The sequence below is a fragment of the Myotis daubentonii genome, chromosome 2 (assembly GCF_963259705.1).
Source record: "Myotis daubentonii chromosome 2, mMyoDau2.1, whole genome shotgun sequence".
In the NCBI taxonomy this organism is placed as follows: domain Eukaryota; kingdom Metazoa; phylum Chordata; class Mammalia; order Chiroptera; family Vespertilionidae; genus Myotis; species Myotis daubentonii.
Window position 1 is genome coordinate 66,922,936 of NC_081841.1, and position 24,024 is coordinate 66,946,959.

The 24,024-nt window shown below is 39.8% G+C and overlaps 1 protein-coding gene across 3 annotated transcripts in view; it reads left to right on the forward strand.

The window, feature by feature from the left end:
* Positions 1-8,153: 8,153 nt before the first annotated feature.
* RAP1B (RAP1B, member of RAS oncogene family) overlaps positions 8,154-24,024 on the forward strand; it is a 53,265-nt gene continuing 37,394 nt past the window's right edge. Inside the window, exon 1 of one of the 3 annotated variants that reach the window (XM_059683542.1) lies at positions 8,154-8,330. The gene's annotated coding sequence lies outside the window, so the exon portion shown is untranslated. Of the gene's footprint in view, positions 8,331-15,248; positions 15,334-24,024 lie in introns of those variants that run through there. The other 2 variants (XM_059683544.1, XM_059683543.1) reach the window with 2 other exon arrangements.

The following is a 24,024-nucleotide window of genomic DNA, read 5'->3' on the forward strand; positions in this document are numbered from 1 at the left end:
ATTGCACAAATCTCTTCATGCAACGGGCCTCTAGTAAGTGAAATAACAGAATATTTTTCCTTTTGTGGCTGGCTTATTTCACTTAGCAAAATGACTTCAAGGTTCCCCCACGCTGTAGCATGTAACAGGATTTTCTTCCTAAGGTTAATATTCCATTGTATGTATATACCACATTTTGTTTATCCATTTATTCATCGCTGGAGACTGGGGATGCTTCCACCTTTTGGCTCTTGTGAATAACGCTGCTGTGAACATGAGTGTCACCAATATCTATTCTAGTCCCCGCTTTCAATTCTTTGGGCGATATACCCATTAACCAAGACATTTTAAATACTTTTCTTCTCTTAGCTATTCTTTGTGTTTTGTTTGCTTTTTGTAAGTGTCTCCATTCACGAAGCAATTACAAATGTGTAATATTTAGGGAAACTCTTGGGTCCCCTTAAGCTACTATATGTAGAACAACAAGAGGAGGTTGGGCTAGCTCACAGCTTGGGTAAATGTAGGCACATGCAAGCAGACAAAATTTTTCAGGCCAAATATATTTTAAATATAATTTCTTTCCCTCAGCTAACATGGCATTTTGACATGCTTTTTTAAGTATTACGGACATGACAAGCCACTGAAAATTTTAGATAGAGACAGAAGGGGAAAGGGATCCTAGTTTAAAAAAAATGTTGTGGTTCTGAGGTCTACTGAAAAGCCGGAAGGAAATGTATATGCACATTAGTGATGTGAAAAGGCATCTTTAAAATGGATGTAATTTAAAAAGAAAAAAATGGACAGAATCAGCTAGAGCAGGGCACTGAGAGATAAATGCCCTTAGAAGGCTGCTTCTGCCACTGTTATACTTTTATCAAACTTCTACCATCACTTTATTACTACAGCAGCATGGCAGGGGAGAGGGACCATGAGCCCTTGGGAAAGAGAGACCTGGGCTTCAATACTGGCCCTGCCTGAGACTGACTTTATAGCTTCATATCTTTTATTTAGACTCCCTTAATCTGTTCCCTAACCTGAAAACTGGGATAAAAATACCCAACTCAGATAATTTTTTAAATGGATCATATGAGATAAGTTCCTAATATATGCTTAATAACTGCACTTTTTGTCTGGATTTGGGGATTAATTAATAGTTTTTGATCTATTGTCTACATTTTTTCACATAATGTAAATATCTGAAAGGGAGGTCCTTGCTTTCTCAGCCTTGTATGTATAAAGACATGTAATGTAAAAGCTATAGGTTTTTGGAAGAAGAGATAGTCCAAAAAAGGGAATGGAGGAGAGGAAAGACAGATGCAACAAGGGTAACAAAAGTTAGGAGACATGTTGAAACTGAGTGATGTGTACATGGGGGCTCATTAAATTCTTCTATGTATATTTGAAATTTTCCACTATAAAAATTTAAGGCCAGTATTTACAGAATGGATGGGAGGAAAGACAAAAGTGAAAGTACATAAACCAACCAGACAATGGAAATGAAGAAGTGGTCATATTTTAGTGATTTTGGAAATAGAATCTATAGTATTTGGTAAAGATATGTGGAGTGAAGTAAAGGGAAGTGTTTGATTTCTGTTTTAAAGAGCTGGTACCATTTACTGAGGTGAGGATTTCTAGAGGAAGAGCAGGTTTAGGGGAGGTCAACCCAGGAAAGCTTTCCAGGAGGCAACTGGCTCTAAGCATCTGGAGCTCACAGAGAAGCCTGAACTGCAGATACAGATCTGTAAGCCCTTGGCATTTAGATGACATATAAAAGCCAGGGGAAAGACTAGAATTGCCCGGAAGTATGCAACAAGGAAAGGAACCAGGATCAGGCCACCAACCCTTACAGGTCAGGAGGAAGAAGAGATAGCCCAAAGACAGTAGGAAAAAAAAAACAGCCAGAGAGAAGAAAATCACAAGAACAAGGTGTTATGAAAACTGAGGGAACAGTGTTATAAATACCAATTAGTAGTCGCTGAAATTATGCTTTTTAGTATCAATGGATTAAAATAGGCATTTTTTAGCTTCCCTAATAATCAACTCATGTTTTAAAATACCCATGCTATAAACTTTATAGCATTGTTTCCATTGCATAAATATTTTCAAATTACAAGCTCCTTTAGAACATAACCAAACTTTGAGGACTGTCATAAGCAAACTAAAAGGAAAGGTTAACAAACATTTGTTGAATGCTTACTATGTTTGCACAAAGTTTTATTGAGCCAACATTTATTGAGAACTTTTTAGACGATGATAGCTAACATTTGCAGAGTGTTTACATTGTGGTGGGCACTATTCTGTTTGTGTTGTTAACTCTTTTAATCCTCACAATAATCCCCTACTGTAGGTTATATTATTGTATTCATTTTACAAATGAGGAACAAAGGAGCCAGAAGTAAATTACCTAAAATAAATGGAGCCAGTATTTGAACACTTGCAATCTAATTCCAGAACCAATCCCCTTATGATGACTTCCAATTTTTACAACTGGTCTCTCTCCCTCTCTCTTTTTTTTTTTTTTTTAAAATGTAAAGGCCAACACTATAGATATTATGTGCATTTATTTTAAAGATTACTAAAGAAACTTGGAAAGGTTAAACAACTGCCAGAGGTCCCAAATCCACTATAATCAGTTTGGATAATCTAACCAAGATTAGCAAAACCTTCCCAAACTATATTTTATGTCTAATATGCCAGGTAGTATGATAGTGTTAAATATGGTCTTTGTTCTCAAGGATCTCAGGATGGAGGGAAGACAAAAGCAGTTTAAATGAGACAAGTTTGCTAAGTACCAAATGAGTGGTACAAACAATTATTATTAGGGAAGTTTTGAGAAGCAAGAAACCAGTAGTTCTGGGACAATTACTAAGATTTAAATAAATACAAAAGAGAGGATAAATGTCTAGCTGCCAGTTCGCATTTATAAAGGAATAATAGGGCAACAGGGTATCTTAATACATATTTCAGCTCTGCCCACATATTTATATATGGCCTTGGTTACTTAGCCTTCCTAAGTTTAACGTTCTCATTGAAACTTACCTCTTAGAATTTGGTAATTATTACTGAGGTATGTGATTCACACACAGGCCTGGGAACGGGTAACTGGGACAGGAAGCTAAATACTATCGGCATGATAAGGTCTGAGGGGATGCCAAACCTGGAGAATCTTTGGCAAAGTTATATTGGCTGTTTGATTTAGGGACAGGCCAGATTCTGAAAATATTTTTATGTAGTTTTTGAAGATTTCCTTAATTTAAATTTCCTTTGAATATTTCATGACAAGGGTACTTTTATTAAGTTGGTTCTTCCAGTGGTGTTCTGTTTTGACACTCTTTTTTTTACATGATGTTTCTGGAAACGTCATTTTCATTTGTATGGTGTTTCTCAGCTACAGCTTAAGAAAGGGGGACATTTTAAGTATAAACTGTTCCTTACATCATAGACATTAGCAATGACAAAATTATAGAACTGCTAGATTTATTTAATGTGGTATAGGCAGGTCTGGTGGCCAAGCCTACAGCTGCTGAAATAAGAGTACGGAGAGAATTTGAAATATATCTTGAGACAAGTAAGCAGTTATTATCCTCAGTAGAAAACATACCATGTTGCCTCATTTTTCTTATATATAAGGACTTGGTTTCCCCAAGACAGAAATATTAAAGGAATACAAACTACCATAGGAACGTATGAGTTCTGAGTTATTTTCCTATAATAGTAATAGTATAATTATGATCTTACCTTCCCTTGAATGATTAAGTGCTAGAATGTATAAAATAACTGCATAGAATTTGAACAGACTCTGACCAAGAAAACAGAATGTATCTAACTGTGGATTTAAGCCATGGTTTTTCCTTTTTTGCATGAGCAAGCAGTCTTCTTATCCTTCTCAACTTCCAAGTCCAGCTATGCAGGGTGCTGCAAAGGAATATAATTATACTCCAAACTATATACTACATATAAATTCATATACATGTATATAATAATAAATATAGATAGTGTATACACACACACACACATATATATGCATACACACATATGCATACACACACAACAGAGGGAAAACCAGTAAGAAAGTGCCTTGAAAGAATCAATGTTCAATATTTCTTATGAATGAAATAACATAATGCTTAAGGTTAATAACTATCAATCCTACTGATAACCATGCTTAATTGGAAGCTAAATAGCATGACTCTCATTCATGCTAATAAACATTAATTGTTAATTAGAAAAATTATAAATTTGGGGTTTTTTAATCTAATTTTGGATTTGCAATAAGATCTTTGCTTACATGGACTTTTCAAATGAAACAAATGTGGTACAAATGGTATTTGAAATAAAACTATTAAGGAGGCAAATAAGATGAATAATCAGAAATACTGTATCAGGTTAAATACATCAAGAATTATGGGTGAGCACACTATTAATTCACTTCCCCTAAAAGGGGAAAAACTAATGTTGAGCTTATTCTAGTCCCAGGGGCTAAGACATGGCTATCTTCTATATTTTACCTTAAAACAGTTCTGTAAGGCAGAGGTTATTATCCCAGGTTATACTTGAGAAAACTAAGTCTCGACATGATTAAAGAATTTGCCCAAGAGCACACAGCTAACATGTGGTGGAGCTGAAGACTGGCTCTAATGTTCACTATTTCAAAGTACCTTAGAAATAGAAAACTCAACGAACCCATTTTGGATGCCCATTAGGTGAAAAGCACCAGGCCAAACATGAAAAATATACATCCTCATCTTACGGATTTTTTTAGTACAGGCAGGACCAGCTATATCATTTGCGAGACCCAGGGCAAAATGAAAAAGCAGGCCTCTTTTCAAAATCATTAAAAATTTCAAGATGCTGACATCAGAGCATTAAACTGATCCTGGAGCCTTCCTAAGCACAGAGCCTTGTCACATGCCCAGGAAGTTAGCCCTGAGTACTGGATGGCAAACAATGGCCTCCTGGCCACATCCAGCCTACTGCCTATATTTGTTCCGCCATGAGCTAAGAACAGTTTTCACATTTTTAAATAGTGGTGGTTTTTTTAAAAGAATATTTGTGACATGTGAAGATGATATAAAATTCAAATTTTAATGTCCATAAATGAAAGGTTATTAGAATACAGCTACACTCATTCTTTATGTATCCTAGGGCTGTTTTTGCACAAGAAAGGCAGAGTTGCATATTTGCAACAAAGACCACCTGGCTGGCCCACAAAGCCTTAAATATTTACTATCTGGCTCTGTACAGAAAAAGTTTGCAATCCCCTGTTCAGGCAGGAAGGTAGAAAACAAGTAACAAAAGAAAGGAGCACTAGAGTGGTATGGGGATTGAAAACAGAAGAAACCACATTAGATTGGAAATATCAGAAAAGATGCTCTTTTCTGTACTGGATGGCAAACAATGGCCTCCTGGCCACATCCAGCCTACTGCCTATATTTGTTCCGCCATGAGCTAAGAACAGTTTTCCATCAAAATGAAAAAGAACAGTTTGCCCATACCACTCTAGTGCTCCTTTCTTTTGTTACTTGTTTTCTACCTTCCTGCCTGAACAGGGGATTGCAAACTTTTTCTGTACAGAGCCAGATAGTAAATATTTAAGGCTTTGTGGGCCAGCCAGGTGGTCTTTGTTGCAAATATGCAACTCTGCCTTTCTTGTGCAAAAACAGCCCTAGGATACATAAAGAATGAGTGTAGCTGTATTCTAATAATCTTTCATTTATGGACATTAAAATTTGAATTTTATATCATCTTCACATGTCACAAGTATTCTTCTTTTAAAAAAACCACCACTATTTAAAAATGTGAAAACTGTTCTTAGCTCATGGCGGAACAAATATAGGCAGTAGGCTGGATGTGGCCTGGAGGCCATTGTTTGCCATCCAGTACTCGGGGCTAACTTCCTGGGCATGTGACAAGGCTCTGTGCTTAGGCAGGCTCCAGGATCAGTTTAATGCTCTGATGTCAGCACCTTGAAATTTTTAGTGATTTTGAAAAGAGGCCTGCTTTTTCATTTTCATTCAATGAGCTAAGAACAGTTTGCCATCAAGTAAAGTGACTGAATAATAGGCAGGGTTGGGAGAGGCACTCCAGGCAGAGGAAATCACCTCTACACACCAGAGAAGTCGGAAAACACTATATATTTGGGCAAGATGAAAAGTCCACTCTCTCTGTAAGACAGTTTTAAGTGAAAGGGAAAAGTAAGACATACGAATTTTAACTTTATTTTGGTAGAGCAGGAAGTAACTGAAAGCTCTTTGGGGAAGAGCTCAGTAAGCTTGAATACAGTATAATTAATCTGGCAATGGTGTGTGTAGAATGGATCATAGAGGAACAGACCAGAGACCCAATGGCAAGCTAGGAAGGTATAGCTTAAGTCTAGGAGTTGAGAAGTAGTGCCAACCTAAGCAAGTGTGATCTTAGTAGAAATTAGTTATTATTTAACAGATGGGCCAATTGACTTATGGTTTTAAGAAAAGGCCGAGAACAGTGTCAAGCTGGAAAACTAGGTAATTCCAAAATGGTGATACAATTAACGAAAGAAAGGAGAGGAAACTGGTTTGGCGACAAAAATGTTGAGTTCAGTTCGCACACGTGACCAGTTCAAGTTGCCAGTGCAATATCCTGGTGAAGATTTCAAGGAGGTAGGAATAGCGGCTCAAACCCAAAAGTGATTCAATGCTAAGAGATGCAGATTCTGGCATTCTCTAAACAGAGATAATAGTTTAATACAAGTGTAATGATTTCCAGTATAACAGAGGAAAACAAATGTATATTCAATTAAAATAAACTACTTTACACATTCTCTCAAATTCTAAATAACCCTAGCTTTAATCTTTTAAAATTGACTCTTTCTAAAAGGAAAAAAAAAAAAAACACCAGCAAAACCTGTTGCCTAAGGACAAAAAATGTTCAGAAAGAAAAAAGAAAAGAACAGTAAACTCAGGTAACATCTGCTTCCACGAATTTAGAGTTCCAGGTTTTCAGACTTCTCAAAGTTTCATGCAGTAATTGAAAAGTCAGTAAGGTCAAATTTATTTGAAATTCATTCACGCAGAATGTATAATAATTCCTATAAACCGTTCTGGTATTTGCTTTTGAAATATCCATTAAAAAACGGTTTTCTAAGGAAACATAAAATTATTGAAAGATGTAACATATTCAATTAACCTGAATTGTAAAACACCAAGAAAGCAGGTACATACAGAAAACTTAGGGTCATTATAGTTCATTCTTATCTATTCCTTTTACTTTTCAATAAAAAAGGAGTGAAATCAATCATACCTTTCATTAATCTTCCAAACTTAACAAAGTTCATAAAAAATATTTCAAGAATAATACGGGGCTCATGAACTATGAACTAAGCAAAAGTCTTCAGTGACACCCCCAACTCCAACTATCCCTGCACTCGCTCTTTGCATCTATCTCTTCGTCCATCAAAACCTTGTTTCATAAAACCTTGTACTAAGAGTAGTTGTATTTTAGGCTTTTCTCTAAGAAAGGTTAAGTTCCCGCCCTTTTTGGAACAAGCCATTTTTTGGAACAGAAAGTGCCTTATGCTGCCCAGTACTGTAGTCAGGTCATAAACCTACCTGTGGGTAATCCTTTAAATTGCATTTAAACAGGCAATTTATTTTATGCATATCAACAGTGATTTAGGTACAAGAGTACGAAGTTGTTTGGGATCATCGATTGGTTAACTGAGTTTAGCAAAGCAATTTGGAAAGAGTTCACCCAGGTTAAGACACCAGTGGATAAAATACTTGCCAATTCAAAGGAAAATCCACGTCAAGGATGCAAAAGGCTATGCTAGGTGCGTGCAACTGCGCGCTGTTACCTCTCCAGCCCCTCTCCCCAGCACAAAGGGACGCGCGGGCGCCCACTGTTGGGTGACGTAGGTGACTGAACTACAGTTTGCATCCAAGACACCTTCCGAGTTCTGGAGGGCTCCGGAGCCCTTCGCTTCTCAGCGCGCCGCGGGGCCCGGAAGCCCGCAGGCGAATACTCCCCGCGCCCGAGCGGTGGGGGGCGGGAGGAAACGCCGCGAGGGGCGCCGAGCGTGTCCGGCCGGCGCTGTGGAGGCGCGGAAGCCCCGCCCCTCGCCTCCCCTCGCCCCGCCCCTCGGCCCCGCCCCTTCCCGGGCCGCGTACCCGCGCGCCCCGCCCGCGGACGGAAGCGAGAGCGAGACTGAACGCCTGACGTCAAGGCGACACCGCCAAACCTCGCCCAGAGTCAGGCGTGTAAAGCAGCCGGAGCGGCGGCAGCGCAGGACCGCCGTGGCGCCGGGAGCAGCGACCCGGAGGGAGCGCAACGCGTGGGGCGACGCTGGCTACGGGGACCCGCTGACAGCGTGAGAGGTTCGCAGAGTGCGTGCGTGGCCGCCGAGGGGAGCGGCGGCGCGGCAGCCCTGCGGGGCGGGGGCCCAGGCGCTGGCTGAGGGGAGCGAGTGGGGTGCGGCGCGGGCCGGGCGGGGCGCGCGCAGCGGTCAGGGGCTCGGGCGGCGACCGCTGCCTCCCGGAGCGCGGCAGGTGTGCGGGGGGCCCGGCGCCCGGCGGGCCGGCGCTCTGCTCTCGGGCCGGCGGGGGCGAGTCGCTGCCGCCGCCGCGGGGGAGCAGCGCGCTTTGCGGAAGGGGTCAAATGTCTGAAATATGGCGGAGGAAGGGAGAGCCCGAGGACCCCCCCCTCCTACCGCGCCCGATCCCTCCTGCCCGCGGCCGCCGCAGCCTCTCCCCTGGCCGGGCTCCCCCGCCGGCTCCCGGAGGACTCGTGCCCGCCCCCGAGCCCCCCTCGCTGGCCGCCTCGGTCCCTCCCGGGTGTGGGTGGAAGTTAGAACGGAAACCAGAAAGTTGTCTTTTGCGGAGACTCGGCTTCCCCCAGCCGGGAGCCCGGACGAGGGCCGTTCGGGGGAAACCACTCCCCGGCGCCCCGCGGGCTCGAGCCTGACAGGGAAAAAGTTTGCCTGGAACGGGGCTGGTCCGCGCCGTTTGTTGCGGGAAGTGGCAGGAGGGCGGCCGCGGAGGGAGCCCCACCTAGTCTGGCAGCCGCCACCGCGCAGGGGAAGCTGTTAAAGGGGCCTTTCCCTTCGTCAGCAACGGGGAGAGAGGAAATCCAGGAAGTTTGTCCTCTTTTTCGCCATCGCGATGTGTCTCATCCGAAAACTGGCTGTCAGCGCCTTGGATTTTATTTAAAACTACCCCGCAGTGAACCGGGCCTCCCGAATTTTTCCTATGGGGGACACACACACACACACACACACACACACACACACACACACAGACTGATGGCTTTTGGAGAAGTCGTCCTTGCTAGTTTACGCAGATGGTTTGCTTTCCCATTCTCTCTATTAGTTTGGGGAAAAAAACATGTTTGCCTTGTTTCTTCCGAGCCTAAGCAGTTCTGTTTTACAGTAACGGGAAATCACATTTTTTTAACGGGGTAGAAAGTTGACACTGAAGGCTGATTTTAGTATTTTGGAATTCATTGGGTCCAACCGGATTTTAGTTTTGCTCGTGGTATGTAACATCTATGGAGTGTTGTAACTTAAAGCTTCTTGTAAATTTATTTTTAACCCCCCCCCCTTTTTTGGCAATTAAAATGCTGTTTGGACTTGCTCAACAGAACCTTACCTTAGTGAGAAGTAAGTTACAAAAAGGGAAGCCGTTCATTTAACTTCAAGTTCATATCGCTCCCAAAAGCTGACTCTTTGAATAGTATTTGAGTCATAATAGAGTCATGGGACTTTTTTTTTAAGGCCCGGAAAAAACTATTGAGATCATCCAGTCCCACCCTGTCATTTTTATGGAGGAGGAAACTGAGGCCTAGGAAAGATAACTAGTTAGTGGTCCTGCTGACTTTTAGGACAGAAGTCTATCCCCAATAGGGAACCTAGAGGAAGAAATGGGACATTTTACAGAGAATAGCATTCCCATCACACCCAAGAAAAGGTGGGTACCTCAGTCAAATAGTGTGGAAGCACCACTTGCGTGATTTGATTCCCACGTATTAAGAGAGGACATTGTTACTCAGGAAATTGAATAAGTTTAAGGACACAGAGCCCTGAATGGTAGTTTTATTTGAACCCATCCGCGCTTTGAATCTCTGCACTACACAGTGTTTTCTCCTGCCATTTCTCGTTTGGCATTCACAATAAATTGTGAGGCTGCCCTATCTGAGGAATCCCCAAAGTAAATCTTGGAAATACATGTAACATGTCATGTACCAGGATACAACCAAAAAGCCTAATAATAAACTGGCGTAATATTTTTAAATGTGGTTTTTGGACATAAAAAGGAAAGCTCTTCTTGTTTTTTGCCTCCCCCACCCGCACCTAAAAAAGTCATCTCTTTTCCGGTCTATGACACATATCACTTCCTATCTTCTGTTATCTTTATATGTATTTTTGTTACTTATTCCACTAAATTGTAAACTCCAAGGACAGGATGTGTTCCTTGTATGTCCCAAAGTACTGGCATGATACCTTGCCCATAGGGAATACCAGTTTGTTAAATGTAAGCACCATGAGGGTAGGGACTTTATTCCTTTCATTCTCCACTGTATTCTTAGTTCCTATAACCTTGCTGTGCACAACTATTTAGCATTTAGATTTAGGGATTAGTTGTAGTGAACATTTCAAGAGAGGATATTTGAAAGAGAGCCTTGTATTCCTTCTAAAAGAAACATTTCCACAATGGCTTTGGAAAACAAGTGTTTACTATAGAATTTTGGTATTGTCTCTTTGTTACATAAAGGGAAGGTGAGCCCCTATAGTAAGGAGCTGTCTTGTAAGGAGGGCCTAACCAAGTGTAATAAAGGAGTGATCATAAAAAAACCTTGATCCATGTACATAAGAATCTTATTAAATGTATCTTACAGTTTAATTCCAGGTTGGTAGGCCTGTGCATAGATTGATAACATGCTAATTATACATGTTTTAAATATAAAGTCTTAAGATTTGGATGAGAAACTGTTCATGTTCAGTTTTCTTTGTCGTTTAGTTGTAGGTGCTTGATAAATATCTGTAAAGGGAGTAAAATTAATCAGTGAAACTGGATCTGATACAAAGAGAATTTGGCTGATTTTACAAAGGTGTCATCCTCCCCCCCCCCCCAAAGTGTAGTTTAAATAGACAAATTTATTATCAAATATCAAGATCTTACTGATATGCACTCAAGTTTTCCTTAGGACTTAAAATAATGTTTTCGTGAGTGTGTATTGATAAGAGGGTAGATATTGATCTGTAATGTCTAGATTTAACTGGCACCAGGAATAGTTCAGTATTTATGAACTAAATATTCAAAAGCTGTTTTTTTCCATTATGACAATGATGTCACGTGTTCAGTCTAGAAAAACTTAATAAAGATTGACCTTTCTTAAACTTCGTAAGGCTGTATAAGGTTGTGACTAAATAATACCTTGATTTTTCCCCCTACTATCATTTTTGAGGACTCTGTGCTAGGTCTTAGAGATTAGGCTCAAGTTTTACTTTTTACCTTTTCAAATTGAATTTCTTTTAGAAGTTAAGAAAGAGACATTTTGGCTAATGTAATCATTCATTATAACCTTGGACAAGTCTTCCAATAAACAGGAGTACTTATCATGGCTTACCCTTGTGCTGAAAGCCTAATGTTTTTCCTGTCTTAGATATTTTGCACATGTATTGAAAGGGGATTAATTACCTTTTGAGGACTTAAGTCTTTTATTAGTTCTCTGGAAATCTCTTGAACAAAATGGAAACAGTAGCTACACAGGATGAATTTATACATTTGCAGTAAAGGCTGACTTTACATATATATATATATATATATATATATATATATATACACACACACATACACACACACACACACATACATACATACATACATACAGAGTGGGGCAAAAATAGGTTTACAGTTGTGAATATTCAAAGCACCATGTTTATTCTTGTATCAGTTACTAGAGGCCCTAGGCCTGGCCTGGCCGGCGAACAGGGCCAAACGGGGCCTTCCAGCTGCCGACCAGGGCCTTCCTTCATTCCGCACCTCCCCCTGGTGGTCAGCACACATCATAGCGAGCGATCGAACTCCCGATTGAACTCCCAAGGGGACACTTTGCATATTAGCCATATAGATAGATTGATAGATAGATAGATAGATAGATAGATAGATAGATAGATAGATTGTATTTTCCATACAAACAACTGTAAACCTCCTTTTGTCCCTATCCTGTATAATCTGTCACATATTTCATTGAACCTAGTTGAGTGCTGGTTTATAAAACCAATCCCTTTAGTCATAGATTTCTATTATAAAGAAGAAAGGTTATGAGGAACTCCTGTGCTGCCTTTAAAAAATTTGAAGTCACTTTTTAAAATGTACCTCTAGCCCTAACCGGTTTGGCTCAGTGGATAGAGCGTCAGCCTGCGGACTCAAGGGTCCCAGGTTCGATTCCAGTCAAGGGCATGTACCTTGGTTGCAGGCACATCCCCAGTGGGGAGTGTGCAGGAGGCAGCTGATCGATGTTTCTCTCTCATCAATGTTTCTAACTCTATTCCTCTCCCTTCCTCTCTGTAATAAGTCAATAAAATATATTTTAAAAATAATAAAATGTACCTCTAACAAAAAGAATACATCCTAACACTGGTTGTTTATTCCTGATGTTAGTCAAATTAAGGGTACACAGCAACTGATTATTATTTTCAGTAGCAGTTTAGAAAGAACTTTTGCTTTGCATCAGTAGAGGCAAAAAATTTTAAACTCTATTTCCAAGGAGTCTAAAAACTTATAAAAGAAAGAAGTGAAAATTTAGGGGAATGAATGTACCAGATTTTTAAATATTTAAATTATTTATCAAAAGTAAAATACATACAACATGAATTGCAGGATTTTCATATGGTTTTTGTTATACAGAACAATATTCTAGAGCAGTGGTGGGCAAACTGCGGCTCACGGTCCACATGCAGCTCTTTGGCCCCTCGAGTATGGCTCTTCCACAAAATACTTCTTCGCATGGGTCATGAAGTTTCAATCGCACTGTACATGCGCGCCCGCACGTGGTATTTTGTGGAAGAGCCACACTCAAGGGGCCAAAGAGCCGCATGTGGCTCACGAGCCACAGTTTGCAGGCCACTGTTCTAGAGTATTACCATGCTTTAAATTGTTTGATTTATATGAGGTGCTTGAATACTAGGAATATATTCATTTTTAAATTAAGAATTTTAGCCGAAACCGGTTTGGCTCAGTGGATAATCCATTGGTGGATTAGCTGTATCTGTTGCTTTCTTCTTAGTCTTGTGGGAAGGGAAAAAAGATCAAAGAAAATCTGTTTTGTTCATTTAATAGCAGTTTTTGGCCAAAACTTTTGGAGAGGAAATGGAAAATGTTATGTAAAATAAAATTCTAATTATCTGTAGCTTCTAAAATTTATCCTCATTAGAATATTTTTAAAAGTAACTTTATCCTAAAAGAAAAAAAACTTGTGTGACTTTGTAAAAGTTTTAGTTAACGGGACTGAGATGATTAATAAAGACTATTAATATAAATTCTTTTCATTTAACACTTTAGGTGTCAAAATCGTATGTATATTGCATCCAACTCTTACCTGTGTTTTAAGATTGCAGTGAGAATATTACTGTTACTACATAGTTACTGCTTCTAAGATTATAGCTGCTGCTTCTAAGATTATAAATTATTAGTGATATTAAGCACCTTAGCAACAGTAGCAAAACTCAGGAATCTCTCAAGAATCTTGAATTCTGTACTGTACAGATAGTAAGGAAGGATAGGGATGGAGTATATAAATGTGTGTATTATTTTCTTCTGCTCTTGAAATTGTTAAACTGGGATACTGCACTGAATTTGTATTGGTAGGACTGGTTGAGTTTCCAAATACGTTTGTCTTTCTAAAGTGTTTAGAATATGAAAAAGTATAAAGAAGAAAATTAATATCACTTGTAACCCTACCAGTACAATGAATTTTTAGGCCGATTTGTACTTCCCTTTCTGAATCTTTCCTACCTCCTTGCTTCCTCAGTGGGAAAGATGACATATACTAGAGTTGTTGAAGATTAAATGGAGTATTATTCATAAATGTTTATAAGAGAATATATTAATGTAGCATTACTTTTTTTAATATATTGTATTGATTTTTTTACAGAGAAGAAGGGAGAAAGAGAGGGATAGAGAGTCAGAAACATCGATGAGAGAGAAACATCAATCAGCTGCCTCCTGCACACTCCCTACTGGGGATGTGCCTGCAACCAAGGTACATGCCCTTGACCAGAATCGAACCTGGGACCCTTGAGTCCGCAGGCCGACGCTCTATCCACTGAGCCAAACCAGTCAGAGCAGCATTACTTCTTATTATAAAGCTTTTATTCCCCTGTAGCATTGCTAGTACCAGTTGAAGTTTACTTGATTATTTGATTTTAAGATTCCCATTAAGATATGAATGAAAAAATAATTGTGATTGTGAAAAGCTTAACAAATGAATTATCTAGCTCAATGATTTTCAAAGGTCAAAGGAATCCTAGAGATTGCCTAGACATTTTCAGGAAGTCTGCAAGCACAAAACTATTTTTACAATAATACTGAGACGAATTGGTTATGGCTCAGTGGTTGAGCATCACCCTATGAACCAGGAGATCACGGTTCAATTCTGGCGAGGGGCACATGCCCGGGTTATGGGCTTGATCCCCAGTGTGGGGTGTGCAGGAGGCAGCCAATCAATCATCGTTGATATTTTTATCTTTCCAACCTCACCCTTTCTCTCTGAAATCAATAAAAATATATTTAAATAATAATAATACTGAGATGTTCTTTGCCTTTTCCATGTGTTGACATTTGTAGCAATGGTGCAAAAGCAATGGTGGATAAAACTTCTGGCACCTTAGGATGAATCAGGTCAGAGCACCACACTGTTAGTAATCATTATATTCTTCACTACCATGCACTCACAATTTAAAAAGCAGAAACAGCCCTAGCTGGTTTGGGTCAGTGAATAGAGCGTTGGCCTGTGGACCTGCCTGGAGTTTTGGGCTCAATCCCCAGTAGGAGGTGGGCAGGAAGCAGCCATCAATAATTCTCTCTCATCATTGATGTTTCTCTCTCTCTCTCTCTCCCTCTCCCTTCCTGTCTGAAGTCAATAAAAATATTTTTTTAAAAATAAAAATTATTCAGTTTTTTATTGTTTTTGTTGTTGTTGTTGTTGTTGTTGTTGTTGTTGTTGTTAATCTTCACTTGAGGATATTTTTTCCACTGCTTTTCAGACAGAGTAAAAGAGAGGGGAGGAGAGAGAGCAAGTGAGCAAGAGAAACATTGATGTGAGAGACAGACATCAATTGCTTTCCTCCCCCATGTGCCAGGGATTGAACCTGCAACCCAGGTATGCGCCCTTAACCAGGAATCAAACCCCAGACCCTTTGGTGCTCGGGCCAACACTAACCAGCCAGGGGGAGAAATAAACATTTTTAAAATTAAATCTCAACTCTTGTATACATCATTTTAATGTACTGTGACAAAATGGGAAGTATGCTTAAAACACTTTTTGCTGTCATGGTTGTCTCTGGGAAAAGCATTTGTGTGATTATTTGAATTGCAAGTTGGACTGGCCATTTTTTTAACGAACACCATTTTTACTTGAAAGAATCCCTGACAAACTATAGTTATTTGGATTTGGGTATTAGGCTGACATTTTTCTCAAAAATAAAGTGAGTCTGTTGCTTTGAGGAAAAGATTGACAGTATTTATGGCCAGTGATAAAATTAGAATTTTTGAAAACTTGTATCAGCCACTGTGCTCTTGACAGCTTCTCATTATTTAAAAAGATTCTTTTGATGATGTTGGTGATGTTAATGAGTATGTTTTTGTTTTTAATAAAATGTAATGAAGTGTGTCAATATTTGAAGATCTGTGTAACTCTATGAACCAATATTTTCCAAGTGACTAAGCATGATATTACAAAATCATGCATAGATAAGAAATTTTTCCACAGTTCTACCTAGACCAGTGGATTTTAATGCTAAAGAGAACATCAAATTTATTGATATGGTTTCTTATTTGAATACTAGAGGCCCGGTGCACAAAAATTTGTGCACTCGGGGGGGGGGGGTCCCTCAGCCCGGCCTGTGCCCACTCACAGTCTGGGACCGCTCAGGGGATGACTACCTGCTGGCTTAGGCCCACTCCCTGGGGGGGATCGGGCCTAAGCTGGCAGTCAGACATCCCTCTGGCAGCCCGGGAGCCCTCGGGGGATGTCCACTTGCCAGTGGGGAACAGACCTAAGCTGCAGTCAGACATCCTTAGTGCTGCTGAGGAGGCAGGAGAGGCTCCCACCACCACTGCTGTACTGGCAGCCGTCAGCCTGGCTTGTGGCTGAGCAGAGCTCCCCCTGTGGGAGCGCACTGACCACAAGGGGGCAGCTCCTGCATTGAGCATCTGCCCCCTGGTGGTCAGTGTGTGTCATAGTGACCAGTCATTCCAGTTGTTCTGCTGTTAGGGTCGATTTGCATATTACCCTTTTATTATATAGGAGTGCCTGGACAGCCTGGGTGAGGGGCTGATGGCTGTTTGCAGGCTGGCCACAGCCCCTTCAGGGTAGAGGTCCCCACTGGGGTGCCTGGCCAGCCTGGGTGAGGGCCTGATGGCTGTTTGCAGGCTGGCCACAACCCCCAGCCACCCAAGCTCCCAGTGGAGGCTGGATGGAAGCAGGTATCTGGGATTTATTTAGCCTCTATAATTGAAACTTTGTTGCCATGAGTGGAGGCTTCAGCCGGCTCAGGGCTGGCGGGAAGCTTGGCTTCCTCCATTGCCCGGGCAACCAAGCCTCCTGCTTGCTCCAGCTCTGTGGCTGCCCACAGCCATCTTGGTTGGGGTAATTTGCATATAATCGCTCTGATTGGCTGGTGGGTGTGGCTTAGGGTGTAGCAAAGGTACGGTCAATTAGCATCTTTGTCTTTTATTAGTGTAGATATTGCAACCAGTTGTCGAGTTTTGGTGTAGTAGTAAAGGGAAATATCCACAATTATCTGAAAAGGCTAGTAAAAGATTCCCACTATCTGTCTGGTTATTCACTTTTTTCTTTTTTATTACTCATTTTCCCATGCTGTGCTGAATGTTTAACATCATTTTTTTTTAATTTTATTTATTTATGTATTTATTTTTGAGGGGTAGAGAAGAATAGGAACCATGGATAAATGTGAGGCAGTATTTTCATGTGCTTTTATCTTGAAATCTCTTATTAATATAGAAACATTTTAAGTTCAATTCTTTTGCAGTCTTTTGAGTGTCCATTCCACTTTTAATCACAGTAATAGGTAATTGATATTTTTAAGCCTATTTTTTTGTTTTAATTATTGTTTTGTACATCTGGTTACTCATAGATAGATTGTATGTGTGTCCATTGGCATAATCTTAAAAGAGGGGTTTTGTTTTGTTTTATCCTCACCCAATGATATGTTTATTGATTTTAGAGAGAGGGGAAGAAAGAAATATCGATGACTGGTCGTGTCCCTAATGTGCCCAGATCCTGAACAGGATCAATCCCGAAACCCAGGTATATGCCCCGATCAGGAATGGAACCTTTCAAAAGTATGGGATGATGCTCCAATCAACTAAGCCACCAGGTCAGGGCAAAAAAGCAGATTTTTAAGATAATAGTTGACTTGCACAGTTTTAGGATATGTGGCAGCTTTTTTATAGTAAAGCTATGGACTTTTTCCTATTGAAGTTTAATAATGTCCCTATTTGACCTGAGAATTTGGTGTGTTGTCTACTTTCAGTAGATCCTTTTCCAAAACAAATGATAATGGATAATGTTCTTACCTTCTGGGAGAAAGCTTTTTCTTTTTCGTGTTTATTTAAGAGTTGTAGCAACTTTTGTTAAACCATTGTTTTTATATAAACCTCATGTTATAGGACAGTTCCAAATTTTAAAGGATTTTTAGGCTAACCTGCATTTGGTTCAAGTAATAAGTTGCAGATTATGAAAGAAGAAAGGTAAATTACAGTTTATACTATACTCAATTTCTTGGAAATTTAGCACCATTTATTTCCCTGAAGATAATAAAATTGGTGTGTTCTGTGAAGAATGAGGGTATTGAATCTGAGCATCACTATTTGATTACAGTTTACTTCAGAGAAAGAGAAGGGGGTGTAGAATGGTATAGAGAGGAATAAGTGTAAAACTGCTAATTTAAGAGTCTGTTCAGGCAGTAAACATCATAGTACTCCTGCCTACTGGAGCTTAATCCCACAGGAAGGGAGGGAATTTAATAAGGAGCTTTAGTTCTCCCTATCAACACTAATAAAAGAGAAAAATGGTAATTGGCGTACGAGCTACCCTTTTCATTGGCTAATCAGGGCTATATGCAAATTAACTGCCAACTAAGATTGGCAGTTAACTGCCTACAAGATGGCGGTTAATTTGCATATGTAGGCACAATGCAGGGAGGCGAAAGGGAAAGCAGGAAGAAGCCCCCTGCCACTGACAGTGATCAGAAACCCAGGGGGGAGCTAAGAGCTGGGGGGCAGGGCAAAGGCAGCCCTGGGGCCGCCTTTGCCCTGCCCCCCAGCCATGATCGGAGAATCAGGCGCCTTTTCCGCCCTGGCCAGTGATAGCAGGAAGTAGGGGTGGAGCCAGCGATGGGAGCTGGGCACGGTCGAAGCTGGCAGTCCCAGGAGCTAGGGGTCCCTTGCCTGGGCCTAAAGCGAAGCCCACGATCGTGGGGCCGCTACAGCTGCGGGTCCCCGCTGCCCGGGCCGGACACCTAGGCCAGAGGCGTTAGGCCTGGGCAGGGGCAGAGCCTGCGATTGGAGGGTGATGGGGGTCAACACCTGAGGGCTCCCGGTATGTGAGAGGGGGCAGGCTGGGCTCCCCCACACACACACACACCCAGTGCACGAATTTCGTGCACCGGGCCCCTAGTCTATAATAATAAAAGTGTAATATGCTAATTAGACTGGATGTCCTTCCAGACGGCCTTCCGGACGAAGCCAGGGCTGTGAGGAAAGCCCAGGTCCCAGGTGCCAGAGGGAAGCCGGTGCTGGCAGCCGAGGGAAAGAAGGCCTATTCTTGCATGAATTTCGTGCATCAGGCCTCTAGTATTAAATAATTAACTGGTCAGCTGTTCTGTCCGTTCTGAATTAGGGAACATACTGAAATAATATTTTATGTCCAGGACATCCATATTAGTCACAAGATTACCCCTGCCTATTGCATATGCAGCTTTAGTTGCTAGTTTAAAAAATATGTTTTTATCAAATTTTGTCTATTTCAGATTTTTTTTTATACTTAAGGGTGTGTTGTTGTTTTTGTCTTCCACGAGCCCAGTCACCTTACTGCATAACCTTAAATAAAGAGAAGACAGAGTTTGTAAGCTTTTAAAGATAGAAGAGCATTTATAACATTTTTCTATTGTTTACATGAAAGTGATGATGGTGAATAATAAATCATGAAGAGGTGGAAAGGGCAGTAAGTAGAGCAGAAAAGAGTGAAGATAGTGAGTAGGAGGGTCTCATTCTAAATGAATAGGGCTATAGCTGTTTAGAGTTCTGGTTTGAACAGGAATGATAAACACTTTGAAAAGTGTTGGGGGTGTGGCTAGAAAAGGTTTATGGGTGGAAAGGAATACCTATGTAATACTTTCAACAATAAGATTTTTTTTTTTTTTTTAAGTAAAAAGAACAAGCTGATGGGGCGGGGGGGAGAGAAAAACACTTGTGATGCTTTTGTGATCTTTTCCTCCAGAGGGTCCTATGTAGGGGATAACTTGGTATTATCTATCTTAGAGATTATGGTGTTAAAGTTTCATTACTAAGCAGAGTGAGTTGAAAGTACTTTTGGTTTTTTTACTTCCCAACAGGTCCTTATGCACTTTCCTCTGCTCAAAGTGTACACATTTCATTTTACTCATAAGTTTTAGCTGATTTTTTTGAGCATGAGAGGTAAATCTGAAAAATGATGTGCTAATTTTGATTAGTTGCTAGACCTTTGATTCCATCCTGTTGTCTTCATGGTTAGTGGTAATAACTTTGACCTGGGTGCCCTAAACTTCCATTCTCTCTCCGGCACTGGCCGTGAAACCTTGAACAAGTTAACTCCTCTCTTCATGTAGAAAAAGTTTAAATGAATGGGTGTTAAGGCCTTTCGGAGCTCTAAAATCCTGTATTACTGTGATGTTGCCCTTGATAAAGCCGGCAGTCATCTGCTGTCTGGACTCCTATAGGAGCTTCCTTAACTTGTTTATTCCATTCTTGTCCTCCTTTTACCTCAGTCTCCATCCAAAAGGCAGTCCTCTTTTAAAAATGTAAATCAGATCATGTAATGCCCTCCAGTCCCAGTTTCCTCCCAGTGACTTAAAATAAAAACCGGATTCAATTCTTGCTTATTATTTCATTAGTCTACCTCCTTTCACCAAGCTCTAGATATACTGCACTTTCATTTTTAATTAAGTATAGTTGACGTACAATACTCGACTTCTTTCTGATCTTGATTGGGGTCCTTTATGACCTTTTGAGTTTTGGTGCTTACACCTACTTTCTATCATAATCTTTCTTTCCTCAGTTGTCTGCAATTCTGCCTCAGTCTCAACATTGGGTCTCAGCTCAGATGTCATATCTACAAAGTTTTTCCTGATTATCTTATATAAAGGAGCATTCTCTTTTGTTACTCTCATAGTTCTTATCACACTCAATAATTATATTTGCTTGGCTGGTATGGCTCAGTGGTTGAACATTGACATATGAATCAGGAGGTCACTGTTTGATTCCAGGTCAGGACACAATCCCCGGTGGAAGCATGCAGGAGGCAGACGATCAATTAATTCTCTCACCATTGATGTTTCTCTGTCTCTTCCTCTCCCTTCCTTTCTGAAATCAATAAAAAAATAAAAACACCTTGTTTCTCAATTTATCCACTCTTCTCCTCTAAATTATTTGTGTCAGCGGGACAGGAACACCTTGTCACTTTTACACCACAATCTCAAATGGTTACCCAGTAACTGGCACATAGTAAGTGCTCGAAGATTATTTTAATTGAAAGAATATATAAAGTGTTCAGTGGTTTGTTTTTACCAATTCCCATCATAGGCTACCTTTATACAGTTTTAAAAGTGTTGTGCCTGTTTCCGACTATAATTCCTCATTTAGAGCATCTGTCCCTTGAGGACTCCTTCATCTAACTTCAAGTTATTGAAAGCTAGTTCTCAGTTACCGTTGTAGGATTAAATTGAAAATTTACACACAAAGGGTTCATAGCAAGGACATGAAAAGTTAATGTGAAATGTACTAGCAAATAGCAGTTTAAAATAAGTCCCCAAATGAGTGCTTATAGAGTCAGAGAAAGAACTAAAAACTCTTAGGTTCTCACAGTCCAAGAAGACTTTAAAAATAAGGTGAGAGCCCTAACCAGTTTGGCTCAGTGGATAGAGCGTCAGCCTGCGGACTCAAGGGTCCCAGGCTCAATTCCAGTCAAGGGCACATCCCCAGTAGGGAGTGTGCAGGAGGCAGCTGATCAATGTTTCTCTCTCATTGATGTTTCTAACTCTCTAAACCTCTACCTTCCTCTCTGTAAAAAATCAATAAAATACATTTTTTTAAAAAATCAATAAAGTATATTTTAAAAATATAAGGTGAGATCTTACATGATATTAAAGGGGTATGTAAATTTTAGGCTAACAGTGAATCTTGCAAAGTATGTTCAAGGGAATGTGTTCCTGTAGTAGATATCCATGAAATGGATTATAGATCCATAATCCCTCACCTCTAACCCCTTGGTGCCAGGTATTTTGGAATTCAGAATTTTTGGGAAAGATGTGTTTTGAATTTTGGTAAGATTAATCAAGCACTTAATATTTCTAAAGTGACACATGAATAGTCACACTAAATAGGATACATAAAAACTATAAATAGTCTCATAGTACTTAGGTGAAGTTTTGCTATGTATAAACTTTATATCAGGTCAGGCTTTGTCACCAGATTAGTTGAGAAACTTTCAGGTTTCAAAGATTTTAGGATTTCAGAATTCCTGAGGTCCAAAATCATTACTTTGTGTCTTTGGGAAGGACATGGAGGCCTGAAAAATGTTACTTTAAAGCAACATTGCTTTTAGCTTAGAAACAGTCTCTACCAAGGAATTATGTTTTACTCTGGTGGGGTGGAATGTACTGCTAGGGTGATGAGTATTTAAGGGTATGGGAGAATCACTTAATTCCTTAGTTATACACCAGTTAAATGTTTGGAAATAGTGAAGATTCATTTGTGTATATTCATGCCTGGAAAACAGAAAGCATTTTTTTTAATGTACAGTGATTGAGAGCTCATATTTTAGCCACAATTTCTTCTTGATAAATTTTTAAAGTCTTATAAGATTCCATGCCATTTTTTCTCTCAATTGATAAGGTTTCTAAGGATTATATGATACATTTAATTGTGAAGTAAGAGTACAATAGAATATTAGAATAGGAATATTACAGGTTTAACATAATCTCTCTTTTAAAATCCATAATGGAATCACTTGGTATTGACAGAAAAGAAGTTAAATATCTGAAAATCCTCTTCTGAAACAGGATTGCAAGAAGTGCCTGCCTACTTTTTGTGTTTTCTCCATATGCTCTGCTTATTCTAACAGCCTAATTAACATCCAAACTTCAGTTATCATTGCCCTTCTCCATTCATTTGGTGTTACTAATGTCCAAGACTGCAAATGTATATGTGCTACTGTTTTCTTATGGGAGTTCTTTTTCTTTGATACTGTTTTGTTTTTGGTTTTTTTGCATATCTCATTAAATTGCAAAGACAGGCGTTTTTCAAAGCTACTTTTAAAAAAGTACTTACCTAACAATTAATCAAGTAAGTGAAATAGTGTATGTGAAAGCCAAATATAAGCATTATTTATGACTTCTAATGTGTGGCATGTTTTTTATTTTTCTAATTGGTTTTATTTTCCTGGATATTACGTGCATTTTTTGAATAAACTAAAGAGGGTAGAGTATAAAAAGAAGAACTGTTAAATTAGTTAAAACAACTTCATAAAAAAAAAAATGAGTTGCACAAGCTAGTATGGGCATTAAGCAGCTAGCATAAACTGCTTAGATTAAGATACTAAAATTATTCAAGAAAATTATGGAAAGTACCTGGGCTTCCACTGGTTTTTTTAAGTTGGTTAATTTTTCTCCTCTGAGCTTTTGGTGGGTTTACTAGGGAATTTTCCATTAGTAATGTCCTGGTCTTGAAATTTTATTTAGAATGTAATATAGTCATGCAAATGATGAACCCACAACCTAAAATCATGGCGTTTTTATTATGGTTTCAAATGCATTTGGGGGCAGTCATGTTAAGCTTTGTCATTTAATTCTGGTTAGGTTAACGGTAAAATGAGATAAAATATTTTTGTAGTCATTTGTTCCTTCTCTATTAGAAGACACTAATTGTATTTATTTCTGAATTTAGCCTCTGATTTCTTATACCTCTGTCCCAATAGCTCAGAAACTATACTGTGTATGTATTTGCTTAAAATACAGGAAAACAAATATGTCCCACAATGAATGGGGATATCTCTGAGATTAACGTCATTATCTTATTCTGCAACCTATTCAGCAAATATTGAGCATTTTTGTATTAGTGTTAAATTCTGGAATCACAAATTAGGAGACTTGGAAAAGATATGGCTTTAGTCGGAACATAGAAAAACATCTAGTCTTCTTATTCCCAATAATGGTTATCCCTTCACAGTGGTGGGATCTCTTTTTTTCTGTAACTGTGGAAGCTAACACATTAACAGCAGGTTATTTAAATTACTCAAGAATCTGCCCTGGCCCACGTGGCTCAGTTGATTGGGCATCTTCCTGTGCCACCAATAGGTTGTCAGTTCGATTCCCAGTCAGGTCACGTGTCTGGATTATGGGCTCCATCCTAGTAAGGGGCATGAAGGAGCCAGCCGATAGATATTTCTCTCTCTCTCCCTCTCTAAAAATCAATTTTAAGAAAGCAAGCACACACACACTCCCTACTATAATGAGAAATGTTAGTAATGATCACTGCTTTCATCATTTCATCATTGAGCTAGGCTTCTGGGTCT